Consider the following 10,272-nt stretch of genomic DNA (forward strand, 5'->3'; position numbering starts at 1 on the left):
GGTGTAGCAAATGTCGTAGCAAGTGTGTTTGGTGTAGCAAATGTCGTAGCAAGTGTGTTTGGTGTAGCAAATGTCCTAACAAGTGTGTTTTGTGTAGCAGATGTCGTAGCAAGTGTATTTGGTGTAGCAAATGTCCTAACAAGTGTGTTTGGAGTAGCAAATGTCGTAGCAAGTGTGTTTGGTGTAGCAAATGTCGTAGCAAGTGTGTTTGGTGTAGCAAATGTCGTAGCAAGTGTATTTGGTGTAGCAAATGTCATAACAAGTGTGTTTGCATTTGGTGTAGCAAATGTCATAACAAGTGTGTTTAGTGTAGCAAATGTCCTAGCAAGTGTGTTTGGTGTAGAAAATGTCGTAGCAAGTGTGTTTGGTGTAGCAAATGTCTTAGCAAGTGTATTTGGTGTAGCAAATGTCGTAGCAAGTGTGTTTGGTGTAGCAAATGTCGTAGCAAGTGTATTTGGTGTAGCAGATGTCGTAGCAAGTGTGTTTGGTGTCGCAAATGTGGAAGCAGGTTTGTTTGTTGTAGCAAATTTCGTGTCAAGTGTATTTGGTGTAGCAAATTAAATGTCGTAACAAGTGTGTTTGGTGTAGCAAATGTGGTAGCAAGTGTGTTTGGTGTAGCAAATGTCGTAACAAGGGTATTTGGTGTAGCAAATGTCGTAGCAAGTGTGTTTGGTGTAGCAAATGTCGTAGCAAGTGTATTTGGTGTAGCAAATGTCGTAGCAAGAGTGTTTGGTGTAGAAAATGTCGTAGCAAGTGTGTTTGGTGTAGCAAATGTCGTAGCAAGTGTGTTTGGTGTAGCAAATGTCGTAGCAAGTGTATTTGGTTTAGTAAATGTTGTAGCAAGTGTGATTGGTGTAGCAAATGTCGTAGCAAGTGTGTTTGGTGTAGCAAATGTCGTAGCAAGTGTGTTTGGTGTAGAAAATGTCGTAGCAAGTGGGTTTGGTGTAGAAAATGTCGTAGCAAGTGTGTTTGGTGTCGCAAATGTGGAAGCAGGTTTGTTTGTTGTAGCAAATGTCGTAGCAAGTGTGTTTTGTGTAGCAAATGTCGTAGCAAGTGTATTTGGTGTAGCAAATGTCCTAACAAGTGTGTTTGGAGTAGCAAATGTCGTAGCAAGTGTGTTTGGTGTAGCAAATGTGGAAGCAGGTTTGTTTGTTGACGCAAATTTCGTGTCAAGTGTATTTGGTGTAGCAAATGTCGTAGCAAGTGTGTTTGGTGTAGCAAATGTCGTAGCAAGTGTAATTGGTGTAGCAAATGTCGTAACAAGTGTGTTTGGTGTAGCAAATGTGGTAGCAAGTGTGTTTGGTGTAGCAAATGTCGTAACAAGGGTATTTGGTGTAGCAAATGTCGTAGCAAGTGTGTTTGGTGTAGCAAATGTCGTAGCAAGTGTATTTGGTGTAGCAAATGTCGTAGCAAGTGTGTTTGGTGTAGAAAATGTCGTAGCAAGTGTGTTTGGTGTAGCAAATGTCGTAGCAAGTGTGTTTGGTGTAGCAAATGTCGTAGCAAGTGTATTTGGTTTAGTAAATGTTGTAGCAAGTGTGATTGGTGTAGCAAATGTCGTAGCAAGTGTGTTTGGTGTAGCAAATGTCGTAGCAAGTGTGTTTGGTGTAGCATTAATGTTGTAGCAAGTGTGTTTGGTGTCGCAAATGTGGAAGCAGGTTTGTTTGTTGTAGCAAATTTCGTGTCAAGTGTATTTGGTGTAGCAAATGTCGTAGCAAGTGTGATTGGTGTAGCAAATGTCGTAGCAAGTGTAATTGGTGTAGCAAATGTCGTAACAAGTGTGTTTGGTGTAGCAAATGTGGTAGCAAGTGTGTTTGGTGTAGCAAATGTCGTAACAAGGGTATTTGGTGTAGCAAATGTCGTAGCAAGTGTGTTTGGTGTAGCAAATGTCGTAGCAAGTGTATTTGGTGTAGCAAATGTCGTAGCAAGTGTGTTTGGTGTAGAAAATGTCGTAGCAAGTGTGTTTGGTGTAGCAAATGTCGTAGCAAGTGTGTTTGGTGTAGCAAATGTCGTAGCAAGTGTATTTGGTTTAGCAAATGTTGTAGCAAGTGTGTTTGGTGTAGCAAATTTCGTAGCAAGTGTGTTTGGTGTAGCAAATGTCGTGGCAAGTGTGTTTGGTGTAGAAAATGTCGTAGCAAGTGGGTTTGGTGTAGAAAATGTCGTAGCAAGTGTGTTTGGTGTAGCAAATGTCGTAGCAAGTGTATTTGGTGTAGCAAATGTCGTAGCAAGTGTGTTTGGTGTAGCAAATGTCGTAGCAAGTGTGTTTGGTGTAGCAAATGTGGTAGCAAGTGTGTTTGGTGTAGCAAATGTCGTAGCAAGTGTATTTGGTGTAGCAAATGTCGTAGCAAGTGTATTTGGTGTAGCAAATATCGTAGCAAGTGAATTTGGTGTAGCAAATGTCGTAGCAAGTGTGTTTGGTGTAGCAAATGTCGTAGCAAGTGTATTTGGTGTAGCAAATGTCGTAGCAAGTGTATTTGGTGTAGCAAATTTCGTAGCAAGTGTGTTTGGTGTAGCAAATGTCGTAGCAAGTGTATTTGGTGTAGCAAATGTCGTAGCAAGTGTGTTTGGTGTAGCAAATGTCGTAGCAAGTGTGTTTGGTGTAGCAAATGTCATAACAAGTGTGTTTGGTGTAGCAAATGTCGTAGCAAGTGTGTTTGGTGTAGCAAATGTCGTAGCTAGTGTATTTGGTGTAGCAAATGTCGTAGCAAGTGTATTTGGTGTAGCAAATGTCGTAGCAAGTGTGTTTGGTGTAGCAAATGTCGTAGCAAGTGTGTTTGGTGTAGCAAATGTCGTAGCAGGTGTGTTTGGTGTAGCAAATGTCGTTGCAAGTGTATTTGGTGTAGCAAATGTCGTAGCAAGTGTGTTTGGTGTAGCAAATGTCGTAGCAAGTGTATTTGGTGTAGCAGATGTCGTAGCAAGTGTGTTTGGTGTAGCAAATGTCGTAGCAAGTGTATTTGGTGTAGCAAATGTCGTAGCAAGTGTGTTTGGTGTAGAAAATGTCGTAGCAAGTGTGTTTGGTGTAGCAAATGTCGTAGCAAGTGTGTTTGGTGTAGCAAATGTCGTAGCAAGTGTAGTTGGTTTAGCAAATGTTGTAGCAAGTGTGTTTGGTGTAGCAAATTTCGTAGCAAGTGTGTTTGGTGTAGCAAATGTCGTGGCAAGTGTGTTTGGTGTAGAAAATGTCGTAGCAAGTGGGTTTGGTGTAGAAAATGTCGTAGCAAGTGTGTTTGGTGTAGCAAATGTCGTAGCAAGTGTATTTGGTGTAGCAAATGTCGTAGCAAGTGTGTTTGGTGTAGCAAATGTCGTAGCAAGTGTGTTTGGTGTAGCAAATGTGGTAGCAAGTGTGTTTGGTGTAGCAAATGTCGTAGCAAGTGTATTTGGTGTAGCAAATGTCGTAGCAAGTGTATTTGGTGTAGCAAATATCGTAGCAAGTGAATTTGGTGTAGCAAATGTCGTAGCAAGTGTGTTTGGTGTAGCAAATGTCGTAGCAAGTGTATTTGGTGTAGCAAATGTCGTAGCAAGTGTATTTAATGTAGCAGATGTCGTAGCAAGTGTGTTTGGTGTAGCAAATGTCGTAGCAAGTGTGTTTGGTGTAGCAAATGTCGTAGCAAGTGTGTTTGGTGTAGCAAATGTCGTAGCAAGTGTGTTTGGTGTAGCAAATGTCGTAGCAAGTGTGTTTGGTGTAGCAAATGTCCTAACAAGTGTGTTTTGTGTAGCAGATGTCGTAGCAAGTGTATTTGGTGTAGCAAATGTCCTAACAAGTGTGTTTGGAGTAGCAAATGTCGTAGCAAGTGTGTTTGGTGTAGCAAATGTCGTAGCAAGTGTGTTTGGTGTAGCAAATGTCGTAGCAAGTGTAGTTGGTTTAGCAAATGTTGTAGCAAGTGTGTTTGGTGTAGCAAATTTCGTAGCAAGTGTGTTTGGTGTAGCAAATGTCGTGGCAAGTGTGTTTGGTGTAGAAAATGTCGTAGCAAGTGGGTTTGGTGTAGAAAATGTCGTAGCAAGTGTGTTTGGTGTAGCAAATGTCGTAGCAAGTGTATTTGGTGTAGCAAATGTCGTAGCAAGTGTGTTTGGTGTAGCAAATGTGGTAGCAAGTGTGTTTGGTGTAGCAAATGTCGTAGCAAGTGTATTTGGTGTAGCAAATGTCGTAGCAAGTGTATTTGGTGTAGCAAATATCGTAGCAAGTGAATTTGGTGTAGCAAATGTCGTAGCAAGTGTGTTTGGTGTAGCAAATGTCGTAGCAAGTGTATTTGGTGTAGCAAATGTCGTAGCAAGTGTATTTAATGTAGCAGATGTCGTAGCAAGTGTGTTTGGTGTAGCAAATGTCGTAGCAAGTGTGTTTGGTGTAGCAAATGTCGTAGCAAGTGTGTTTGGTGTAGCAAATGTCGTAGCAAGTGTGTTTGGTGTAGCAAATGTCGTAGCAAGTGTGTTTGGTGTAGCAAATGTCCTAACAAGTGTGTTTTGTGTAGCAGATGTCGTAGCAAGTGTATTTGGTGTAGCAAATGTCCTAACAAGTGTGTTTGGAGTAGCAAATGTCGTAGCAAGTGTGTTTGGTGTAGCAAATGTCGTAGCAAGTGTGTTTGGTGTAGCAAATGTCGTAGCAAGTGTATTTGGTGTAGCAAATGTCATAACAAGTGTGTTTGCATTTGGTGTAGCAAATGTCATAACAAGTGTGTTTAGTGTAGCAAATGTCCTAGCAAGTGTGTTTGGTGTAGAAAATGTCGTAGCAAGTGTGTTTGGTGTAGCAAATGTCTTAGCAAGTGTATTTGGTGTAGCAAATGTCGTAGCAAGTGTGTTTGGTGTAGCAAATGTCGTAGCAAGTGTATTTGGTGTAGCAGATGTCGTAGCAAGTGTGTTTGGTGTCGCAAATGTGGAAGCAGGTTTGTTTGTTGTAGCAAATTTCGTGTCAAGTGTATTTGGTGTAGCAAATGTCGTAACAAGTGTGTTTGGTGTAGCAAATGTGGTAGCAAGTGTGTTTGGTGTAGCAAATGTCGTAACAAGGGTATGTGGTGTAGCAAATGTCGTAGCAAGTGTATTTGGTGTAGCAAATGTCGTAGCAAGAGTGTTTGGTGTAGAAAATGTCGTAGCAAGTGTGTTTGGAGTAGCAAATGTCGTAGCAAGTGTGTTTGGTGTAGCAAATGTCGTAGCAAGTGTATTTGGTTTAGTAAATGTTGTAGCAAGTGTGATTGGTGTAGCAAATGTCGTAGCAAGTGTGTTTGGTGTAGCAAATGTCGTAGCAAGTGTGTTTGGTGTAGAAAACGTCGTAGCAAGTGGGTTTGGTGTAGAAAATGTCGTAGCAAGTGTGTTTGGTGTCGCAAATGTGGAAGCAGGTTTGTTTGTTGTAGCAAATGTCGTAGCAAGTGTGTTTTGTGTAGCAAATGTCGTAGCAAGTGTATTTGGTGTAGCAAATGTCCTAACAAGTGTGTTTGGAGTAGCAAATGTCGTAGCAAGTGTGTTTGGTGTAGCAAATGTGGAAGCAGGTTTGTTTGTTGACGCAAATTTCGTGTCAAGTGTATTTGGTGTAGCAAATGTCGTAGCAAGTGTGTTTGGTGTAGCAAATGTCGTAGCAAGTGTAATTGGTGTAGCAAATGTCGTAACAAGTGTGTTTGGTGTAGCAAATGTGGTAGCAAGTGTGTTTGGTGTAGCAAATGTCGTAACAAGGGTATTTGGTGTAGCAAATGTCGTAGCAAGTGTGTTTGGTGTAGCAAATGTCGTAGCAAGTGTATTTGGTGTAGCAAATGTCGTAGGAAGTGTGTTTGGTGTAGAAAATGTCGTAGCAAGTGTGTTTGGTGTAGCAAATGTCGTAGCAAGTGTGTTTGGTGTAGCAAATGTCGTAGCAAGTGTATTTGGTTTAGTAAATGTTGTAGCAAGTGTGATTGGTGTAGCAAATGTCGTAGCAAGTGTGTTTGGTGTAGCAAATGTCGTAGCAAGTGTGTTTGGTGTAGCAGATGTCGTAGCAAGTGTGTTTGGTGTAGCATTAATGTTGTAGCAAGTGTGTTTGGTGTCGCAAATGTGGAAGCAGGTTTGTTTGTTGTAGCAAATTTCGTGTCAAGTGTATTTGGTGTAGCAAATGTCGTAGCAAGTGTGATTGGTGTAGCAAATGTCGTAGCAAGTGTAATTGGTGTAGCAAATGTCGTAACAAGTGTGTTTGGTGTAGCAAATGTGGTAGCAAGTGTGTTTGGTGTAGCAAATGTCGTAACAAGGGTATTTGGTGCAGCAAATGTCGTAGCAAGTGTGTTTGGTGTAGCAAATGTCGTAGCAAGTGTATTTGGTGTAGCAAATGTCGTAGCAAGTGTGTTTGGTGTAGAAAATGTCGTAGCAAGTGTGTTTGGTGTAGCAAATGTCGTAGCAAGTGTGTTTGGTGTAGCAAATGTCGTAGCAAGTGTATTTGGTTTAGCAAATGTTGTAGCAAGTGTGTTTGGTGTAGCAAATTTCGTAGCAAGTGTGTTTGGTGTAGCAAATGTCGTGGCAAGTGTGTTTGGTGTAGAAAATGTCGTAGCAAGTGGGTTTGGTGTAGAAAATGTCGTAGCAAGTGTGTTTGGTGTAGCAAATGTCGTAGCAAGTGTATTTGGTGTAGCAAATGTCGTAGCAAGTGTGTTTGGTGTAGCAAATGTCGTAGCAAGTGTGTTTGGTGTAGCAAATGTGGTAGCAAGTGTGTTTGGTGTAGCAAATGTCGTAGCAAGTGTATTTGGTGTAGCAAATGTCGTAGCAAGTGTATTTGGTGTAGCAAATATCGTAGCAAGTGAATTTGGTGTAGCAAATGTCGTAGCAAGTGTGTTTGGTGTAGCAAATGTCGTAGCAAGTGTATTTGGTGTAGCAAATGTCGTAGCAAGTGTATTTGGTGTAGCAAATTTCGTAGCAAGTGTGTTTGGTGTAGCAAATGTCGTAGCAAGTGTATTTGGTGTAGCAAATGTCGTAGCAAGTGTGTTTGGTGTAGCAAATGTCATAGCAAGTGTATTTGGTGTAGCAGATGTCGTAGCAAGTGTGTTTGGTGTAGCAAATGTCATAACAAGTGTATTTGGTGTAGCAAATGTCGTAGCAAGTGTATTTGGTGTAGCAAATGTCGTAGCAAGTGTGTTTGGTGTAGCAATTGTCGTAGCAAGTGTGTTTGGTGTAGCAAATGTCGTAGCAAGTGTATTTGGTTCAGCAAATGTCGTAGCAAGTGTGTTTGGTGTAGCAAATGTCGTAGCAAGTGTATTTGGTGTAGCAAATGTCATAACAAGTGTGTTTGGTGTAGCAAATGTCCTAGCAAGTGTGTTTGGTGTAGCAAATGTCGTAGCAAGTGTATTTGGTGTAGCAAATGTCATAACAAGTGTGTTTGGTGTAGCAAATGTCGTAGCAAGTGTGTTTGGTGTAGCAAATGTCGTAGCAAGTGTGTTTGGTGTAGCAAATGTCGTAGCAAGTGTGTTTGGTGTAGCAAATGTCGTAGCAAGTGTGTTTGGTGTAGCAAATGTCCTAACAAGTGTGTTTTGTGTAGCAGATGTCGTAGCAAGTGTATTTGGTGTAGCAAATGTCCTAACAAGTGTGTTTGGAGTAGCAAATGTCGTAGCAAGTGTGTTTGGTGTAGCAAATGTCGTAGCAAGTGTGTTTGGTGTAGCAAATGTCGTAGCAAGTGTATTTGGTGTAGCAAATGTCATAACAAGTGTATTTGGTGTAGCAAATGTCGTAGCAAGTGTATTTGGTGTAGCAAATGTCGTAGCAAGTGTATTTGGTGTAGCAATTGTCGTAACAAGTGTGTTTTGTGTAGCAAATGTCGTAGCAAGTGTCTTTGGTGTAGCAAATGTCGTAGCAAGTGTGTTTGGTGTAGCAAATGTCGTAGGAAGTGTATTTGATGTAGCAAATATCGTAGCAAGTGTGTTTGGTGTAGCAAATGTCGTAACAAGTGTATTTGGTGTAGCAAATGTCGTACCAAGTGTGTTTAATGTAGCAAATGTCTAAGCAAGTGTGTTTGGTGTAGCAAATGTCGTAGCAGGTGTGTTTGGTGTAGCAAATGTCGTAACAAGTGTCTTTGGTGTAGCAAATGTCGTAGCAAGTGTGTCTGGTGTAGCAAATGTCGTAGCAAGTGTATTTGGTGTAGCAAGTGTCGTAGCAGGTGTGTTTGGTGTAGCAAATGTCGTAGCAAGTGTCTTTGGTGTAACAAATGTCGTAACAAGTGTATTTGGTGTAGCAAATGTCATAACAAGTGTGTTTGGTGTAGCAAATGTCGTAGCAAGTGTGTTTGGTGTAACAAATGTCGTAACAAATGTATTTGGTGTAGCAAATGTCATAACGAGTGTGTTTGGTGTAGCAAATGTCGTAGCAAGTGTGTTTGGTGTAGCAAATGTCGTAGCAAGTGAATTTGGTGTAGCAAATGTCGTAACAAGTGTATTTTGTGTAGCAAATGTCGTAGCAGGTGTGTTTGGTGTAGCAAATGTCGTAGCAAGTGTGTTTGGTGTAGCAAATGTCGTAGCAAGTGTGTTTGGTGTTGCAAATGTTTTAGCAAGTGTGTTTGGTGTAGCAAATGTCGTAGCAAGAGTATTTGGTGTAGCAAATGTCGTAGCAAGTGAATGTGGTGTAGCAAATGTCGTAGCAGGTGTGTTTGGTGTAGCAAATGTCGTAACAAGTGTATTTTGTGTAGCAAATGTCGTTGCAAGTGTATCTGGTGTAGCAAATGTCGTAGCAGGTGTGTTTGGTGTAGCAAATGTCATAACAAGTGTGTTTGGTGTAGCAAATGTCATAACAAGTGTGTTTAGTGTAGAAAATGTCGTAGCAAGTGTATTTGGTGTAGCAAATGTCATAACAAGTGTGTTTGGTGTAGCAAATGTTGTAGCAAGTGTGTTTGGTGTAGCAAATGTTGTAGCAAGTGTGTTTGGTGTAGCAAATGTAATAACAAGTGTTTTTGGTGTAGCAAATCCGTAGCAAGTTTCGTTGGTGTAGCAAATGGCGTTGCAAGTCTAGTTGGTGTAGCAAATGGTGTAGCAAGACTCGCTGGTGACGTAATTGGTGTAGCAAGTCTTGTTGGTGTAGCAAATGGCGTAGCAATTCTATTCAGTGTAGTAAATGGCGTACCAAGTCTAGGGATTCGTTTGTAATTACATGAATCAAATGAACTACACCGAATGGCGCGAACCTCGCAACTTCTAAAATTCGTTTCACGTAAAAATCACAACTTCATTTCAAGGTACGCGTTTTCATTGGAAAGTACGTAACGAAATTGAAATTGCCAAGTTCGCAGCGACGTTTAGGAATTTCAAACGAACTTCGAAATCCGTTTGTCAAAAGTTTTGTGAAACGCACTGTAAGAGGTTACAGTCAACTCCCTCTTTAACGGACACCTACATAACACTGACACCTGGTGCAGGGGCGGATCCAGGAATTCCTGAAAGGGGGGGGTTGTACACTTTTAATAGGTTTCGACGTAATCTGCGTGGATAGTGAGCGCCACAGGCGTCAGCTTCTAGGGGGGTCCGGGGGCATGCCCCCCCGAAAATTTTTCCGATTTTACCATCTAAAACGCCATTTCCAGCATTCCTGAGACTCGAAAAGCATTATGAAGGCATGACGTAAAATCTGGAGGTTACCTTACTTTTCAACCAGAAAACCAAAATGAATAACGCATGCTTAAAAGGGACAGCAGTAACAACGATAGTTATTTGTCGTTTTATAATACCAGTATGCCTTGTTAATCGAACAATGTACAAAGCCCTCGCATATCTCGTCTACCTCGAATCTCTGAGAGTAATGCATAGCAATAACAGCGAGATATGAGAAGCGCTCTTTAGACAGTTTCATAAGCGAAAAAGACCACTCAGCTTCCGCACTACTGACTGGTAGGGTGCATGTGATGAGGAGAAGACGATGGATGTTTGGAGAAGCCTTCTCGTCACAGGCATCAAGTACTAGCAGAAGATTGCTTGGAAGTTCCTTCTTTGCTAACTGCCACTTAGTTTGCCATCTTCGGAAACTAAAGAAACGATTTACCCACCACTCAGTTTTCAAGATGGTGCCGCGATAGACGCACTTTGTTAAAGAATTGCTCGGGAACCGACGCTATTCTAGTTGTCAGGCTCATATTGAACTGTCGCGAAATATACGTTATCTTTTCTTAACTTGACAATCAGTCAATTGGTGGAAGTGAAACAACTACGTATGAAACAATTTTGTTCTATAATTATTTTTATGAAGAGCCAAACAAATAAAAAAATGCTGCTCAAAGGGGGGGGGGGTTGCAACCCCCTCAACCCCTCCCCTGGATCCGCCTCGTTGGTGTTGGCCCCGTCCTTGCCGTTTTCAGTCATTTTA

Source organism: Oculina patagonica, chromosome 10 (assembly GCF_052425735.1).
Source record: "Oculina patagonica isolate OP01 chromosome 10, crgOcupat, whole genome shotgun sequence".
NCBI classification, from domain to species: Eukaryota; Metazoa; Cnidaria; class Anthozoa; order Scleractinia; family Oculinidae; genus Oculina; species Oculina patagonica.